This window comes from Mixophyes fleayi, chromosome 6, assembly GCF_038048845.1.
Source record: "Mixophyes fleayi isolate aMixFle1 chromosome 6, aMixFle1.hap1, whole genome shotgun sequence".
NCBI classification, from domain to species: domain Eukaryota; kingdom Metazoa; phylum Chordata; class Amphibia; order Anura; family Limnodynastidae; genus Mixophyes; species Mixophyes fleayi.
Genome location: NC_134407.1, coordinates 101,240,198 through 101,261,080, shown reverse-complemented (window position 1 = coordinate 101,261,080; position 20,883 = coordinate 101,240,198). Strand labels below are relative to the sequence as shown.

General features: G+C 38.9%; 1 protein-coding gene across 11 annotated transcripts in view; it reads right to left on the bottom strand.

The window, feature by feature from the left end:
• The window catches only part of ZMIZ1 (zinc finger MIZ-type containing 1), a 292,396-nt gene that overhangs the window by 258,391 nt on the left and 13,122 nt on the right, over positions 1-20,883 (bottom strand). For 4 of the 11 annotated variants that reach the window (XR_012693403.1, XM_075217116.1, XM_075217118.1 and 1 more), the window contains exon 1: positions 17,367-17,597. The exons of 2 other annotated variants lie outside the window; for them this stretch is intronic. The gene's annotated coding sequence lies outside the window, so the exon portion shown is untranslated. Of the gene's footprint in view, positions 1-17,366; positions 17,598-20,883 lie in introns of those variants that run through there. 5 more of the 11 variants (XM_075217110.1, XM_075217107.1, XM_075217112.1 and 2 more) reach the window with 3 other exon arrangements.

The window sequence follows — 20,883 nt, the reverse complement described above, 5'->3', positions numbered from 1 at the left end:
GACACAGGTTGGCCAAGCCTGTACTATACTTTTTTAATTTACAATTTGTGTCAACTGTGATAGTATTTTAGCAAATGTTGGCATTATTAAAGCAATGGTTGTCTTGCTGCCCAACAAATATAATGTAAAATATAAAAGGCCTAGCACCAGAGCAATAAATACAGTGCAGAACTGTTGATTGGCTAGGTAGAGATACACAGCATGTGCATATTAATATATTAATATATGGAAAGGACTTCCTCTTCGATTTAATTAATTTAGTGTGGGACAACAACTCATATGTTTAATCTGTCCAAATAACAAACGTTAACACCTCTGGTTAGGAAAAATCTCACTTACAGTAAAGAATTTTTATTGGAAGACAAAACAGCATGTTCTGCTACAGTCTACCATAAATTAACCATCTGCTGGCAGTTTAAAAATGCACAGTAATAAATTCCCTCAATATAAATAAAATTATTTAAGTTAAACAAGAAAAAAATTATTTGACATCCATTTAGCAAAAAGACAAAACAAAATCACAGGCAAATCAATTACAAACAGACTTAACCGCAGTTTGTGCAAACAATGAAGAGATCTTTAGTTTCCAAATGTCACTGCAGAGAGCGGCTGGTTGCATCAGTTGAGTATCAGCAAGCAGAATCCAGCCAAGGACAGGTCTATAAGAGTGACTTAGAACAATAATAACATCTCATGGAGTCTGGCGTGCTGGTGGGAAGGAGAGAATTCATCACAGCAGCTGCAGTGCCATTGACTCCAACCAATGCCGGCCCCCTCGTTCTGCCAGTAATTTGAAGCTCTGCAGGTCATACAAATAAGGCGGATGTGATGAGGTACAAGAGAATATATGGACTCTGCCATTTCCAATACCATTCAGCCGCTAAGTAATGTATGGATGCTGAGCACGTATTCCCACACAGTTTTTCCATACGCACAGACATAAAACACACATAATTATGTGATTAACATATTACCTAAAGATTACAAGTGAGCAATAGAAAACTATATTCTTCCTGAGCCCTCCAAGTATTGCATGGTACGCCTCATTTTCAAACATTGATCCTACATTATCTAACAAGGTGTGTATAGTAAAATATATTATATATTACACACAAACATTTTACAGAGAATATTTTAAAACATTCACATCAATTTTTAACTATCGCAGTTGCTGTTTTGTTTTTTACTCCTGGGAGTGTAAACAAAGCTAGTGAAATGTAAACATGCACCTATTTAATGACACATAAGAAAATATATTTGCAATGTTTGACATGGTGACATAACTTGCTGAGAGAAGAGATTTGTGGTATATGGGTTTAGTTCTGCCGCAGAGAGAAGATACACAATGCAATGCAATCACACTATTCTACAACTATAAGTACCTATGCCTAATGTCTAAACTGCAACAATGGCTTTGAAGCAATTTTCTAAGATGTGACCAGCTGAAATGGCATTTAAATTAGCCAATAATGATAGCAAATCGGTTATGTCAGCAAAACAATACAGAACAAAAGCAAAAGCCATTATGGGTGTGGTCAGGGTGGTGGTTAAAGTTTTGCTTTGCAAACTGTTCAGTACACCCAATATCTGGGCAAAGTTAGCGTTTGGCACGTTATTGAAAACATGAGTTGCATTTTGTTGTTAAATGTTCTCAAAATTTTAAAAAAAACATCCCTAATAATTGTTTGTAAGCATGCTTTGTGGGAAGCATGTCTACATGCAATTACCATCTCTTGCATTTGCGCTATTGTGTCTGACATTTAGTTGCAGAGTGTAAGCAATTACAGGGACACATCTATCACTCAGTCATACAAGTAAATCAGAATGCTAATGTGTAAGGAAGGTTTCACTCGCTGCAATACTACAGCCGGCAACTGCCAACTGGACCGATGTCACAGCGCATGTAGCCTGAAAACTAATAAATCTGAGCAGTTTCGAACAGGTTTGTAAAAGCAATTGCAAGATGATGTCCATAAACCACCACTATCGTCCTGTGTTATACTCTGACTTGTGTTTACATCATCTTACAGTAATCAACAAACTACACAGCTAACAAACAACAAAAAAAGATTTTAGTTGCTAGTGATATTTGAACAAATTTTGTGGTTAATGAATTCAAAAATTAAAGTATTTTTTTTTTAATTGGCTCTAGTTCTTGAGATAATGTATGCCCTCAATTAAAAGGGAACTTAGCCATAACACGTGCATATAGGAATCTACCAGAACATTCTAGAAGGTGAGACACTCGAATATTCTAGGTGCTTACTTCACAGTCATTCTAGAATATTCGCCCTCCGTACAGCAGTCAGTTGACAGCCTGCTTATTCAATATAATTATGATCATGACCATATTTAAAATAAAAAAACAAAAAACAAAATCAATACATTAACAGCTCTGCAGCTTTAGTTTAAAAAACAAAAAATAAATAAACAAAACCCATCAAAAAAGGCAATGAATAAACCTACAAATATTGTGCTAAGGTGTTAATATCTTTTTGAAGCAGGCCCCAAGACACACATCCTTGTTCAGAATATATAGTACAGTATTTTGCAAGAGTGGCAGAGAATTTAGCTTCTCAATATCAGTTGACTTATGTAGAAAACAACAAAAAATTAAAACAAAACTCACTTAAAAGAAAACCTGAAAGGGGATGTCCACCTTTGAACATCCACTCAAGCAGTATAAGATAGTGGGGGTCCCCATAGAGGGGCCCTATAAATTTTATGGTCTCTCCTTCCTGATCATAAAACACACAGTTGTGAGGGAGGCGTTTCCAGTGCGATACTGCTCTTGTCATGTGCAGCCCACAATTTTATCTGCAACTTACCGAACTAGAACTTTGACTCGCAAATTGCAAGAATCCTATTCCACAAATGAAATGTCTTACAAGGTAAGGTTGGGGTCTTAGCGCAGGCACTATCACTTGGCTGCTGTATATGTGTGACACCACTGCATTTAATGTCCACTGGTCAGCGTAGGAGATTTATAAAAACATCCAATGCATGGTATTGAGAATCTTTTAAGTCTGCAGAAAAATAATGGCCCAGTATTATTGAAAATGACAGAATTCTAAGTGACAATCTTGAGGCCAAGTACTTCAGCTTGCCCAAATCTGAAACACTGTCTACATGTATTTAAACCACAAAAAAGTACCAGTTCAACTAAGTTGCAGCCTCCAATCCAAAACTTCTGTCTTGCTTGAATCCAACAAAGACATTACATTGTTTCTGTTGTCTGCATTCTCAGGGCCAGTCTCCACACCAGTGGTTTGCTGAACAGAGGTGACCGCTGCCATACAACCCACCAAATCTTTGGTATGCCGTGGCAGGAAAAGACAAATCTACAAGTGTTTGGGGAAAGCAGAGCAGTATCAGAGGGCACATGGAAATGATACAGCTCCAAGGGATGTAATACATTTCTTTGCTTTAGGACAATCTTCATGTTTCTACTTTTCATATGCGCAACATGATAAGGCAGCTTGCAGAACAGACAAAAAGTGCATGCATGTGTGTCAATATAACGGCTAGATTTCAAGTCTGTACTGTGCTTCCCTAGTCCCTGCAGCAAAATGGTAAGTAGAAGTTTATGCTCCCAGTGAGCAACCTCAGACTCATTTGGACTATGATATTTTGGTAATTATTCCCACCTCATTATAACCACCTCTCCTTGTATTTCATGCTTTTTATGGCTCAATGTTCCAATAAGCCAAGCAAGGAATCTCCCAAGCTGCAGTTCATTATTTGGCAGAGGACATAATACACAAGAGACACAGAGGAGCTTGTTGGGCATCATTCCCGACAATAAAAAGGCCATACAGCAGAGATGAACATCTACAGAAAACCCCAGCCTGGATAAAGCATACAAAAAGTAGAAGCTATGCAAGCAAAATGTGTAACTTGGAGAACAAAAGTGAACTATTTGCACAACTTACTCCTTCTCAACGCCTGTGGAAAAGGTGACAGCAGTCTCCCTTTGGTGTGAGACCTGTGTTTCTTCTGGCCCAAAACCAAGTCTACATATAGACAAAGCCCCCTTCTAAGGAGAGACCCGAGATTTTCATAAAACACAACAAAACAAGTTTGATCGATGCAGCTCAGCTTCTCTTTTAATGCTGAAGCTGGTAAAGAGAAAGATGAACCTTTACAGCTACTTCAGCAAAATGACTTATGTAATATTTCCAAAGAAACAAACTGTTTGCTACAAATGTTCCACGAAACACATGGACATCATGCCTTTTATCTACATATTGTAAGTTATACCGCCTTCATACTGCCGCCCCGGCAATATCCCGGGTTTTTCAAGCCGGGTTTTTCCCGGGGCTCGTAGCGTCCCAGCTCAGAAAAAACATTCATACTGCACCTCGGACCCGGGAATTTCCCGGGTTGACCCCATTCATACTGCACAAGTCTGTGCCCTGGCAATTTGTGGGAGTCATCACCAGAGCAGTTTTCATTGGCTGAAAAATGGTGATGTCATTGAAACTCCTTCTCGAATCTTCCACGGGCTCCCACCGATGACATCATCCTCCAGAGGCAGGCAGACAGCCAATCAGCTTGTTTTCTGTGCAACCCGGGTTGCACCATTCATAGTGCAGGCAACCCGGGTCCGACCCGGGAATTATCCCTCGATAAATCCCGGGTTGAAGACCCGGGTTTGAGCTCGCCCCGGCAAAAACCCGGGATTTTTGTGCAGTATGAATGGGGTATTACTGCACTGTTTAGGTAGAATAAAATATAATCTATAACAAAGATTTGATAACCTGGGGGCATCTATACATAAATGTCAAGTGCCATCTATTGTATTAGGCCTCAGCTGTGCCACTAGTACCTAGTGAACCAACTGGTTAAATAATGTTCCGCCTAAAAATACATATGCACATTATATATATATATATATATATATATATATATATATATATATATATATATATATATATATATATATATATATATATATACACACACACACACACACATACATATACACACACACACACACATTTATACATACATATTTACCTGTTTTGCAAGGATTCTAAGGAACTTGTTGCCCAAGTGTAGGGATACTACAATAATCGTTTTAAACAGGAGTGATTGGATATTTAAAACGTAGCTATTCTACAAATGTACTTAACATCAAAAATATACAATGTTTAACACTATTTACTTCCAAAGCACTGGCCAGACAAGATAACAGACAATGTCACGTTGGACTTTAGTATAAACCCCCCCCACAAAAAAAAAAATACAAAAACAATTGGGGATCTCAAAATGAAATAAAATGTGTTTTGTATACACTTTCAAATATTTTACATGCTATCGAGTTGCTCCAACTCCATTATTCTAGACAAGCAATGAATGAGTTACCTGATCCTTAAACATTAACCAGAGTCTATTGTGCAGCAAGAAGATAACACACAGGAGCAAACCACACATAAAGGAGCAAGCAGTGCACTAGAGGAAAAAAACTGCAGGTAGAACAGAAATCCATGAATAAGTCTACTGTGCAAACAGAGAATAAATTCCACAGTTCAGATACTGGCCACAAGTTAACGTTCATTTATAAGAATCTTGCGTGTTCGGCACCTACAAACCTGTATATAATTTAAAAATAAATAATTAAGTAACATCACAGTCCTGCTACACATTATGTTGTATTGGAAGGTCCCTCTTCAGTTACTCTTGCACAAAAACCTATGCTGAGCATGTTTGTGGAGGTGGCCACACTGTTTTTCCCTGCAGACGGACATAAAGGTCACAAATGTGATTCTGCTTCCCTTCAGGAAGCAGAACAATGCAAAGTGCCCTCTCCTCCCCCACCTCAAGCAACAGGGACCTATCCCCAAAACCAAAACACACCAGAGAACTTACAAGCTTGTGTGAGTGTTACTGTTAACCCTTGCACAACCTGAACAAAGCCTCTCTCAATAGTTTGTTGATTATTTCATGTTTATTGCTGGAAGGATTTCCTTTTGAAAGGTCAAAATGACTAAACCTAATAATGAACAATACTTTTTCCTATATTAATGAATATTTTAAATTTCTCTTACAACGTTTCTTGTGAACACTAAACCATACTTGTCAACTGTTCCTCGTTGGCTTCAGGGAGATCCCGGGGGGTTGGGGGGGGGGGGGTGTTAATGCGGGGGCAGAGCTTGACAAAGTGCAACATTTTGGAACCGCCCCCTAAACGATTGTCACAATTTTGGCCAATTACAGCGTTGGGCATGGCTAAGATGACACAAATTTATGTGTCATTAAGCCCCGCCACCACCACTTATCTATTGCAGGGACGAGAACCTGGAGGTTGCCCTGCTCTGAGAGTAGGCAACTATGCTTAAAGAAAAGCAGCTAATGAATCTCTAGAGACTGAAGTGTATTTTACATTTCTGTCTCCATTACTGAAGTCATGTTGTCTTACCTGTCAGTCTTTGATTAACTTTTGGTCTCCATGAAAATGGCCACCTCCATAGGCATCAATACATGGACATAGGACACAATTTCTGAACGGTGTCATCATGCAACAGATGGCGAAGCCAACCACATCTTGTACTGGCTCAGCTCCAGGGAGAATGCCAGACTCTTCAAGGAGTGAGGGAGATCACCCCTATTTCAGGGAGTCTCCCTGACATTCAGGGAGAGTTGACAAGTATGCACTAAACACCTTGCTAGACAAATAGGTTATTGCCCTAAATTTATCATACAGTTTACATTCATCTCAATTTACAGACAGACAATCACCTAAATTGATACACTTTCTCACATAAATTCTTAAAGTCATTCAGTGGTTTACTTGCAGGAATGTTCAGAAAATGCTAGCCATTTCTGTTTTATTCCTCAAAAAGAAGTCACTGCTTTTAATGCCCCCCACAACACCCCCACAAAGCCGTTGACATGGAGAAGCAGCTGCCAGCTTCTTACATATAAAGCTGCCAATTGCTGCTCCTTCATGGCTGTGATGTGCTGGGAGGAAGGCGCTTGGCTATGATGCCACAGCCCAGCCCCACATCCCACTATGAGGAGCAAAGGATGCCCCTCTCCTCCCAAATACTAAGGTACGAAACAGAGCAGGGTGGTGCTAAGACAGAGGTAGGGGCGCAGTGGCTTCTGAGGAGGGGGGTGCATCCTATAGCTAGCACCAGCCCTGTGTATATAGGGCAGTATTACCAATCTGATTTCTCCAGTTTCTATGGTAAGTGACTTTATCTAGTGGGTAACACTATACTTGCCAACTTTGGAGATCACCAAAGTTGGCCATGTTTTGAAGGTGTGGCCATGCTAATTGTGTCATTAAGCCCCACCTCCTGCTATACAATACCAATTTCAATCTATTATAGCAGGGGGCGGGCCAGGATGACACAATTAGACCCACCCCGCCCACCTCCCACCTCACCAACGAAGCGGGCAGGATTTCGGAGGTTGCCCTGCTCTCTCGGGAGTCTGGAAGAGCTCCTGAAAATTTGGGAGTCTCCTGGACATTTCGGGAGTCTCTCGGACACTCTGGGAGAGTGAGCAACTACGGGTAACACAATAAGCTGCTTTGAGAGCACAGTGGCCTAGTGGTTAGCACTTCTGCCTCACAGCACTGGGGTCATGAGTTCCATTCCCGACCATGGCCTTATCTGTGTGGAGTTTGTATGTTCTCCCTGTGTTTGCGTGGGTTTCCTCCAGGTGCTCCGGTTTCCTCCCACACTCCAAAAACATACTAGTAGGTTAAATGGCTGCTATCAAAATTAACCCTAGTCTCTCCCTGTCTGTCTGTGTGTGTGCGAATGTGTGTCTATATTAGGGAATTTAGATTGTAAGCTCCAACGGGGCAGGGACTGATGTGAATGAGTTCTCTGTACAGCACTGCGGAATCAGTGGCGCTATATAAATAAATGATGATGATGACAGATCATATTTCGTTTTCTAAGGGTATGAAGAAAACATTAGTATACGCATTATTTAATGTGGTGTATGTAATAAAATGAAGAAAATAGTAGGATGCACAAGGGCACAAAAAAAAAATGTAACAGATTACAGTCAAATACACTTTTATAAACTAGCACACTAGCCAATATGTAGATTAATATACAGGAACCAATAATATTTATTTATAAAGATCTACAGGTCGTAAGCTTCAGGTAAACTGGGTGTTTTTACATTTTTTTTAAAATAAACAATATTTCAAAAATAATACACCCAGTAAGAATAGGGCTACATTGGTGCAGTGCTTGATACTTGTTCGCATACACCACACTGTCTGCTCCTCTGTAACCATATAGATATCTGGTTGGCTGCTGGAAGAGAGTACTGCAGTAGTAGAAAGTAACACAGATCCACAATTCCATTCTGGTTAAAGAAAGAAGAACAAGCCACATGTGATAGTGCCTTGCAGGCAAATGATTGCAGGGACTGCCACCAGTGTGAACCAAAAATAGTGTTTTGAGAAGTTAAACCTCAATCACTTGATAATCCATTAAACAAATACAGTATAGTCACGCATAAATCAAACTTATTTGCATAATACTACTCTAGTCTGCAGAACCCTAACAAAATAAAAATCTGAAAGAGACCTAATTTCAGCCACACAACAGACAGCTGGTTACTGTGTCAGATTTCAGATATTTCCCCAGGGGAGAAATACCGCAGGCTAAGGGGAGGAGGTGCAGGGTTTACAGACCTGCCACTTCTTAGGGCTTAGATGACCACTGACCCTCCCAAAAAAACCAGACTGCACTTGGAATAATAAACTCTTGATATACAGTGGTATCTCAGTTCACACAGACATCTGCACAGAACATCCACTACAGACAGTAATCACCAGACAACCACCTTTTGATTGTTTTCCTTCCTTTATTCATCTGCTCTCACAACAAAAACAAACAAGCAAAATCATAAAAGCATATTATATCATATCCATTATGTAATGTAACTTGTACATACATTGTTAATCAACCAGTAGTGTAGATTATTTTTACTTACAAGCATAAACTGTCACTCCCATTCGCTCCAATCAGAGAGATCTAGTTATTAAATTTATTTTATGAGGCCTTGTAAACATAACTCTTGTGGTGAGCTGAAATCCTTTATTACTCAACAGAATTATTGTAACACATAGAATGTACTTTTTTTTCACTGATGACAATCTCGTAATGTGAACTATGTTATCATAGTAACACCCACGTTTTTATCAATATAACCAATTCTTCAGTGTTATAAGCGAGAACTTTATGTAGGTACATTAGTCCCTTTCCCAGTGGACCCTACAATCTAAGGGGCATATTCAATTAGCTTTCCGGTTCGCGAATCCTGCGTAGTATTGCCGTTAATACGGTACTGCATTAACGCGGATTTTCGTACGCAAACCTATGGGCTGCGAACGAAAATCCACGTTATTGCGGTACCGTGGATTGACTACACGGCCCGTTCCGGCACGATCCCACGGACCGGAAAGCTAATTGAATATGCCCCTAAATGTCTCTACCACAGACAAACAAAAATCTACTCTAGGGCCAACCGTTTTAGGAAGCAAACTAACTTATCAGTCTGTGTTTGCAACATGGGAGGAAACCAACGTGAATATGAACAGAACATAAATCCATGGCTCTAGCACCAATGCTAAACATTTTGCCACTGGGAAAATTAAACATATATTTTAATAATGTACTGTCTATGGTACATTAAAAATAACAGTGTCATACAAATAGATTACAATATTAAGTGATAATCATGGAGACTGGGGCTGCAAAATATATGCAGATGTCCATTGAGGTCTGTGGTGATCAGAAAGACTGAGGAACCCACAGAAACACAACAATCTCCAGTTTTATTGTAAAGAGTGAACAGGTTCAGGTTAATCCTACACAACAACTAAATAAAATATATTTTATATGTAGACATACATTATGTAAACATGGAACAATGATGTTTTGGTTTTGACTCATGAAAACAAAATAACAGGCATGAGTAGGGCACGGTTTTGTAGGGTTTCTGGCAAAACTGCAGGTAACCTAATCAAGGCCCTTTGAGTGTGGAGTTTGTATAAGCACTTTGTGTTTACATGGGTTTCCTTCAGGTGCTCCAGTTTCCTCCCACATGCCAAAATCATACTAGTAGGTTAATTGGCTTCTGCCAAAATGGAACCTAGAGTGTGCATGGTAGCGAATTTAGAATATAAACTCCAATGGTGTAGAGACTTAGGTGAATGACTACATAACTTCTGCACAGCGCTGTGTAATATGATTGGTGCTATATAAATAAACAAGGTACTAAATCACTGCTCTTTGTTTACAGTTGCAGATAAGACTCCAATTCAGTGCGAGGTGACTCGATGTTCAGATGCGCCTATTGTGGTAAGAAATCTCTGCTGATTTTTCTGCGTTCCTCTATAGGATGCAAAGGAAATGAGAGATTTCAGTAAGAACATCCAGGAGATGTGTCTCTAGAGAAACATTTTGCTGAATTGAATCTACCCCATAGTATCAGCTTAAAGACAGGTTAGCACAAAGTCTCAGCTCTCTGCAATTACACGTAGAGTTGGGGGTTGGATTATCAAAACACACAACAATTACCAATATACATACTGAACTGTAAATAATCATCCAAGCGGTAGTATCACCATATATTTCATCTTATACTAACAAATGTAACAGGACAGTATCTCCTCACAAATGAATGACATACAGCCATTACAAATAAAGTGCACAAGTGGTATTTCTACATTTTTTTTTCACTTGATTTAATCTATTGATTTTGAAAATGATGAATACCAACAATATATTAACTTTGGAGCAATCTACCAGCCCCCATGAGTTTATCAGATTTTGCTGACAAGAACACAACAAGAAGACATGGCTCGCCAATACACAAGGGGTCACTCAGAAGTCTGTTACAGTACCACCAAAACATATGGGAGAAAAATATACAGAAGGCTAAGTACACACTGAAGCATTTTCGTCCAATAATCAGGCAAATCAGCCGACATAAGACAGTTCGGACGGAAGTCGGGTTAATGTATATAGTGACACGATGGTCAAAAATCATTCCCAAGTGTCGATTGTGGACTCTTTTGTTTGGTCGTACGGTTTAATATTTTCAGAACCAATCCACCCAACGATCATGTAGTGTGTATAAGTTTCCGATTGATCCATGAGCAATTGCCGATAGTTCCTCGAGCTGCGACTCATTTGGGGGAGTGTGTATGTTAATTTCTGATGCCTGTACCAGTCCCACGTGGTGCGGTGTCCACATGTCACTCATTTGGTAATAATTAGGTGCTTCAAGTGGTAAAGCAGTAGCAGGTGTCTATTGCATTAATGCGTATACCATATGTCTACCATTTTAATTAGAAACCTTTGTCAGTGTAGTGTTATAAAACAACATTTCCTTTATATGTTTATGGCTTATGTCTGCCTCCTTAATTATAGCTATGTATCGTACACAATACACATTAATAAAAATGGAAAATATGTGTATTACATTTCTCTGCGTGCATAATTATATAAAGTTTTTGTATATAACATATTTTTGTGTGTTCTATAGTTGTGTACTTGCAGTCTTCTTGCCACAGCGAGCAGAAAAAGAGCAGTTGCTTGTTATTGTTTATGTGCGGTTGCGAACGAATGCACACGTGCTAACGAATGTATTAAGAAAACGTGTTACCTTTGCTTTTTTTTTTTTTAATGAGGTTTGGAGAGGGTACTATTGAATATATTCTGTCCTTTATTTAAATTTCTTGAAGATATCGCTACATGGATCTCATAAGTCGTTTCAGTGTATTCAAAGTTCTAATCTTTGCTCACGACAATATGGTGGTGAAAAGTCGCTGCCCGGACGGACGGTCTTTCGTGAATCGTCTAAAACGTGACTAGTGTATACGCATTAATTGTTCAAGCGATCAGACCTTCGGTCGAAGGTAAAGTCGTTGTAGATAAAACATTGGTCGGAAAATTCTCAGTGTGTACCTAATCTTATGCAACATAACCGTGTACCCGATACCCATCTTTTAAATGTCCTAAAACTACTGAAACACGCTTTCCTGGTTCAAGACTAAATCATCACTTGTAGTTAGCAGTATCTTAATGATCTTAATGGTACTTTTTAAAAAAAACAAAAAAACACAACAAAAAACAAAAATCACAAAACTTTGTTTAAATGGAACAGAAAATATAAAAAGATACAAGATGATTATTGTCAATATATACACTACATACAGTGCCTAACAAAGAAATAGTAAGGAAAAAACCCACCAAAAAAGCCCAACATCACTCATACACATTAAAATTGCAGAGTTTACCAATTCACTTCTAACAGGTTTATGGAGACACATAAATGCATCATGGGGTCAACATTCTATAGATGTTCACTCAGAAAACTATTCAGATGTTGCAAACTAAACAATACCGTATTTCTGAGAATATGTCCTTATCACAGGTCACTGACATTATATCATTTTCTTTGTTTTCATTATATACTGCATCAGATGAAAGGCATGATCATAGTAGCATCAAGTTTTAAATTAAGTGCTTTCTCTCCCTGCTGGTAACATTTTAGCCGCACAAAACAGCCTGCTACTATGTAATGTATAACATCCAGGAATGGGGAAACATAGGCCATGGCCCATTTCCACCCAAATCAAACATGAGCCACACCCATTACCAGCAAGACAACTTGTCTTTTCCACTATCCAAGTCAGGACCGGTGGGAGGGATGAAGATCCCATTAAGTGGAAATTTATTTAGTTTACCTAGTTCAAATATCCAATATAGAACAGATATATTTGGTTCACGGTTTCCAGAAATAAGAGGCCTAGATATGCAGTTGTCCCCTTTTTCCTTGTGTCAAACGTGTTAACAGGGGTCTCTGGGTGATCAACCACCAACTTTAGTTGTGACCTACTGTTTTCTGCAGTCACCTGTGCTAGGTCATTGTGTAGCAATGAGTTTCTCCAAGACCTCAGTACGTGATGATTATGAAAAATATATTAGTTTAAATAGCAAACATACATATTTGATGTTTTGCAAATGCCAAGTGATTTTGATATATTATTATATATGCTTTAACTAGAACAGCAAGTTAGCACTGTTCCATCCTTTAAGATCAACTCCATATCGCATCTAAATTAGAAACTGAATTCCATCTTCGACCTGTACCAGAGAAACCATTACTCTCTGTGTACAAAAGGACATGTTTATAGTCCTGTTGTACTTCCATACATTTAGACTGTAAGCTTTGTGGCAATTGCAGACTCTTACAATTATCTGGTATACAAAAAAGTAGTTACATAAATGACAGTCATTAAAGTATCAGTACTATACTGACCTAATTTTCCAAACAAAAATGACAAAAAATGGTATGTGCATACTTTGCAAATAAGTTAAGAGAGCCTGTTAAATTGTTAAATAGTATAGGAAAACATGTTTATTATTTCCTAATGTAATGCCACAAGGGGCGGAGACATTACTAAATTCAGTCAGCCCTCATTCAGCCTCACACGTGCTCTTCTGCAGACCTTGCTGCTCAATGTGCCTTTTGTCTGAAGGCTGGTGTTTCAACATCCTAGTCTTGAACACAAGAAGGAAAAAAAAAAAAAAGGTCAGCACAAGTCTTCTGTCATTCATAAACCTGAATCACTGCTTAGCAGCTATAGTCTCTCCTCCCCCTTTCTGTAGAAGACTGATGGCACAATAAAACAAAACAAAAACCCCAGTCTCAAAAAGAAAACACCACCAAAATGTGTCTGCAAATCCCTCTAGAAAAATGAATATTGAGGCTTTAGGGCCAGGCTCAAAACTACTCTTAATTATAACTTGCAAAGTAAGGAGGCGATAGTCCTAAAGAAAAGATTAAACTAGCACAAAGGTAGCATGTTATAATACACTAAGAATTATGAATATTCCCACTATTAAAAATACATATTTAGCACTTCAATTCAAAAGGACTTCCACACTGTGGGCCCAATTCACGTCTGCACGCATTGTGTGTTTTTAAAAAAAAAAAAAAAAAAAAAAGAGAATAGTTCCAACCATATTCAAATCCAAGTGGATCTCAAGATACATTACTATTTGAATCTGGGTGTAAATACGCTCTAGGTAAACTGTATGTAGACAGAAAGAACAGACTTACAGAAGCGTATGTACAATATAAGGTCAGAACACAAAAAAATGGTATATAAAATAAACAAACAACTCAACATTATAATCATTTAAAGAAACATTTTGTACATTAAATACATAAAGATTGCTTGCAGTTAAAGCATATCTTAGTTGTATAGTTATTCTATGCTTGCTAGTGGCACGCATATGTGTACATTTTAAATCAAAGACAGTCATCATTATCAGTCAGCATTTAAGTCTGTCGTGCAGTAAGTGCAAATGATACAGCTGAAAACAAATGCACTTATGAGAACCCAAGGACTTGAGTCAGCTGCTTATCCATCAGAATGCCCTTACTGTATATGACCTGTTATTCTGCCCCTTACCTCCCCGTTCCACCTCTCAAGTCCTATTCAGTAGTAAGAGTCATTTCAGTTAGGCTATGAATTGCAAGTAATTGCGTTCATTGGTGTAAGGTTCATTTCTGAGCATGCGCAGTGCTATTTCACATAGGATATGCTACCAAATGGACGGATAGGCTGAACATGAATCAGCCCTGTAACGTTAAGAGTTAGTGATCCAAACTAAATTTTATTGACAAACTAGATACCGTTTTTACAACAGCGTACCTGCAAGTATGAATTGTACGTATGAAAACGGAATCCAGGTCTACTGACTGCATAACAAAATGAGTAAAATAAACATATTTTGTTAATTTAAACATTGATGCACTGTGACACCAAGTATATTACTAGCACAACAGCTAAATACCCATTGAATGCACCAAATTAACTATCGCTACAGATTAGGCCATTCGGACTTTGAAGTTAAAACTTAATACTTAAGAGCAGTCGTAAATTTAGTTCTTAATTTCTCTTACAAACAAAACACCATGACATAATGTTGCTAAATGCAAATCCAGATACTTCTAAACCACTCTACTAAATATATGCACAACTATATTTTATTCAGTTCTCACTGTCCATTTCATATTAGACCACTTGCGTAAGTACCATGATTGCAAAAGAAAAAAAACCCCTATCTTTGGTTATTCTCCTTCACCGCTCTCATACCATCTCTTTGGGAACCTCTGAAAGAGCATTTGTTCAAGCTGCCAAGTTAAATCCTCCTTTCTCATGTCAAGGCTTTGAAAAAGCAGTCAGAACACCAGCTATACTGAGGTCTGCTGAAGTAAAAGGAGAAAAGCAATTCCTTTGGCACCACAGAACCATTAAGCCGTTTGCAGATTATGAACTCAAGCACAAGGAAATCCACTCTGCACAACCAAGACAGTAATGCAGTCTTATGTAGGTACTGTACATCATACCTAGATCTTCCTCAAGCTAGCGTGTATGTGTTCATGTGTGAAACAAAGATTAGCACGCAAGCAGGAGAGAGTGGTTTGTTTTGTTTCTGCAGAACATCAGCTGCGCAAATTTTATGCAATAGCAAAAAAGAAAAAAACAAAAACAAAGTGTCAATAACAGATTGCACCTTACAAATCAGTGACCATAATGAGTAAAAATGTCTAAACAGTATTTACCTAGTAGAACCTAATAATAGTTACCAGATTTTTATTCTGTAAAATATTCAACGACACCACGATGGCTTTCAGATAAAATAAATGTATGAACTAAAATGTGCGAATATCACAGTGATAATGAAGAAAGGTTAATGTTGTATGTCATGACTGGTATGAGGTCTCCTGATGTATCCAGAAACAACATACTGTTCTTTAATATCATTTAGAAGTATAATGCAGCAACCGGACCGTGTCCATATGCTTCTGCACAAGCAAATATGTAGTGGCGTTATTTATTCTTATAAAAACTAGAAAAACACAAGAGTATTGCAGAGGCTGAAGAAGGAATGTTAAGCATTGTAAATTGCAGCATTTTACTGAATGGTTTCCCAGGGCACACAGGGTTAAACAAATTCAGGCACTGACTGCAGACATTAAAAGGGGAGTGTTTTCAATGCATAACACCAGTAAGCATCAGCTGGTTTTGTAAAACAAGTTACATTGCAAAGGCCTGTGATTTGTTTTCTTTCTCTTCTGCTGAACTACTTAAATTTACTCACAACTTTAAGATTGAATCTGACTTTTTCCTAATGTTTTTGCTCCATTGAGGAAGAGGGGGGGGTTGCACACATTCCTTAAGTGTTTTAAAAGAGCATTTCTTGAGGCTGCTAACTCACACACTGATTGGAATCCCTCCCCCCTTCACAGGGCTAAGAAAGCAAGAGTTCTTTTCAAATACATTTTCCTCTTGCACTACTTTACTAGGACATCTGTACACCCAAATATTGAAGTGGCTGTAATCATGCCTAGTTTTCCACATTAACTCCTTTGTACCTCAGTTGACTTCAATGACCCAGAGAGAAAACACAAAGTTAGGTATTTCAGAGCAATCCTGGCATTTCCAAACTTATTTAATTAATTGGAACCTTAACATAGTAAATTGTATTATGCTTAATTAACTACCTAATCATCACCAACAAACTATGGACAGCAAATAAAAACCCATAAACATTAAATTAAGACAAAAAAATAACGTTCTACAATCTATGTACATAATGCAGATGTTCATGTAAATAATATAATCTTATGACATTTAATCCAGAAACTGTAATGTTAAGAAACAATCCTTTGTATAAGGGGAAAAAAAAAACTACAACAACGAGTTAATTATTTAGTGGCCCTAATAAGTACATTTTAAGCCAAAAGGGGCCTCCAATTTGAGCCAGCAGGAGGGGGTATTTGCTAATCGTGTTTTTTAATATGGAGTGTCTTAGGCACGCTTAGGAGCGGGGAATCCCTTGTCCACGGAGCACACAATCGTTTTTTGCTGATACTGAGTGGAGTCTATTCAAACGTTCACACCACAATAAATAGAAAAATCTGTCCCCTGAATTCACAACCAAACGTGCAAAACACAAGTAGAATGCAACTTCAAACTTTACAAATTGCAGCTCAATGCTAGTTTAACAGCGATCCCAGATCTAGTGACCTTATCCAGACTCCTATAATGCCTGGCGTGCTTTCTCATTGCTCCTCTCTAACCTCCGGTGCCTACAATCACAACACCCAGCGATCAATTCCCCTAGCAAGCTCTGATCAGGGTAATGCCAGTTCCTCACCTCCATAACACACAGACAACGTGTCCTTACAGAAAATCCTTCACACATCCACTGGAAATCTTCCATGATCCATTGTTTGTGTGAATCTCTCATTCAGAAAGCAAAGCCTTAAACATAGAGAGGTGTGAAAGGAGATATTAAACTTACCAGCTGAAGACAAGGAAGCCTGGAAGCTCAGCAAATGAACAATATCCTCTTTTCTAGGTACATTTCAGACTTCCACTGTACTCCCCCCTTATTTCAGCTTCTTTCCGTCCCTTTTTTTGCCCACAGACAGTAAAAAAAGGAGCTCAGTGTTAGTGGGTGAGTAAGTGAATCAACTAGCAGGGAGCACAGTAAGTTGAAGTGTCAAATTACATAGCCTATTCTATTACCATGCTTGGTGGTGGGTAGGAAAATCTGTTCCAGATTTCTATCTGAATGGAGCAGAGTCGAGAAAAGCATGTTCCTTGCCTGGAGAAGGATTGCACAAGAGGATTGGAAACGGAATCTAGCCTAGCTGCTTGATCATTACTGTAAACAAATAAACGGATTTTCTTTTTGTTTCAGCAAGTGTATTCCCCTGCCCACACAAAGCTTACAGTATAATGTACACATATGTATATACTTAGCAACAATATTAAAATAACTAAATACATTTGTCCGTTACTATAAAGGAAAAACAGGAACTTAACATTATGCAGGAATATAATCATACATATTAATATAAAAGTTACGACAATAATATATACATGCAAACTGATTGTAATAATGAATATTATAAATAATAAATAGATTTGAAATATATATCATCTGTTGGTGGATTAAATCTCAACTATATTTTATTTTCCACTCTAGTAAGAATATACTTGCTGCTTTACTACTGACGAGATGTAGACAGCTGACAGCAAAACCATAAAATGCTGTGTTAATACCTTTTATCATTACACTTATACCTTATAGTTAAAACTTGATAACCTTCTTATCTAAAATAACAACACGGACACCAGATATAAGTTTGGCAAAAAGGGCGTATTTTATTTAGTGGGAAATGTTATTTAAAACTCTGATGGCGACGAGAGCGAAGCAGTCATCTAACAACCAATCTTTAAACCAATACAGCGTAAGGTGAATCTCAATACCGCTGTCCCAAGACTTTACGAATCCCAAGTCTTTACCATTGACCGGTACTAAACTTGGCGTCATCGCAACTGCCCCCTTCTGGACTCACAATGCCGCGTTCAATAGGGTATCCTCCGCCCCAGAGGACCAAGAGTCAGGTTACTGCAAAAGGGGCAGTGACGTGCGGCCAATTCAACGGTAACGCCTTCGATTAGTCGCTGACTGCATTGCTCTCCTACCTACTGCGCCTTGTCATAAGACAAGACATTAAATCGTAGCATGACCAACCTATGCTGGGCGGGAGGGAGGTATCTGAATTCCAGAACTAAGAGAGAGCCAGACCACCAAACCAAGCTAATTTATAACCTCTTGCAAAGCCACTCCCCCAAGAGTGATAGGCTGGCTGGCAAAATTGTTTAACCCCTAATGGTCAGTGCTGATGAAGTATAACACTATATTTTAATTGCCCTCAGCTTAGGGCTTCACTTAAACTTATCACAAAGATCAATTTAAGTTCATTTCATAGTTGTATCTAAAATATTTTATTTTCTTTTTTTGGACATGTTTTTTTTCTGCATGGGGTCTGTCCCAAATTTACAGCTCAGGAGACCACACAAGTTTCTTCTTTTGTAGTGTGTCAGGTTCACTGAGAAAATTTTATTTTTTACTCTATAGAACAAAATTGTATATATCTTTTTTAGTCAGATTTGACCTCATTTTGGTCAAATTCAATTAGATATCTTTTTGTTTAATGCCATTATGAGGGGGAACAATTAAAAGCTGCACTTTTTAGTGATTCTTCACTTAGCAACTTTCACAAAACTGATTAAAAACATTAAATTACCCCTTTACTCTGCAATTCTAACATTTACAGGATAGCAAATATATCTATTGTACTGGAGGTTTGATCTGTGTTTATCACTACTGTTGATGCTATCATAGTGGCTTGCAAATCAATACACATCTCCATGAAACTAGGCTATAGTATCACAATGAGCATTTGTGCTGCAGATTTTCACTTTTGTGATTCGTAAAGGACTTTTAGTCAGTTTGTATATACACAACTGGCAACTATGATTTGATCTCAGTGACCCCTTCTAACCCCTCTCCTTTCCCTTCATGTCCATGCCCCTGTCATTTAAATATATTCTAAAAAAAAAAATACTATTCTGTTTGCAACATGAAACTGGGGTGGACAAAGTAAAGTAGAATTCGGGAGCTAGTCCTTCAAATCTATCCACCAGCATACCTCCTTACATGCAGACTCACAGAATAGAGAAGAAATAAGCCCCGCCCTATCAGCACAAATCCTCCCAGAAATGCCAACTTTCCACTTAGAAACACCCACTCTGGGGCATTACCCCACCCAGTTTTCAAAGCCTTGCCCTTTCTACTGCCCTTGAATTGGGACAGTTGGGAGGTATTTACCAGTAGGAGCTCTTAAAGAGAATGGTACAGTGGCGCACGCAGGGGGGGTTTCTGAGTCTCTAGAACCCCCCCCCCTGCGCTAACTAAGTGGCCACTGTCCTATACAGCAGCCGCGGCGCAGTCAAAGAAGCGTCCGCGGCGGTGCTGTATTGTATACAGCACCGCCGCAGACGGTTCTTAGACAGCGCCGCGGCTGCTGTATAGGACAGCGCTGGCGAAATGGAGCTGCTGCGCATGCGCAGCAGCTCTCTCTCGGGATTTGGTTTTTTTTTTGGGGTCGGCGGGGGGAACCCTCCCCCCCCTCGACAATCCTCCGTGCGCCGCTGTGGTAATATGTACATTCACTGTCCTTAGTAGCAATAACGCCTAAAAGTCCTGGAAAGGAGGCAGTGTTGCAGACATAGGGGGGTGCAAGGGGGGAATTTGGAATTCTAACACATATACTGTATATAGGGGGAAATCTTATCTGGGAAGAGCACAAGCCTTCAAATAGGCTGTTTAATTGTTGTTTGTAGCAAGCACTGTAACAGGATATACTGAAAACCTTTCTGTAAAAATGTTATATCATACTTGCTTACTCTCCTAGAATGTATGGGTGACTCCTGTATTTTGGGGAGTTGTCCCGGACTCACGGAAAAGCAGGGCACCCTCCCAGATCCCGCCCACTTCCCTAGTGACGTGAGTAGTGGTGAGGCTTTATGACACGTTTCACAGCAAAACGCTTCATCGTGACCCTCTAATGTGCGATATGCAAATTGCACTTGCCATTTGGACCTCCTTTCGGGTTCTTCCAGAGAGAAGATCCCAAAATAGGCAATTAAAAAAAATGAGTGTAGTGTGCATTTAAAGCTGCTTATTTTACTTAGGTGCTTCACTCTCTGACTAGCGCCCTGGCAACACTTTTTTCCATGGTTCTATAATCCTCCTGTAATCAAGAGATTGCAGCTTGTGATTGGTCCTCTCACTCACATAACCCCTCCACCTCAATTTAAAGTTGGTTAGCTTAATTGATTTGCCATTTCTGTATTAAAGAAAATGGCACAGCTTCTAGAAAAACGGTGGCTCCGGCTAGAGGTTACGGGCACCGTAGTAAAATATTCAACTAGGTGGTAGTGCAGCTACATAGCATTCATTG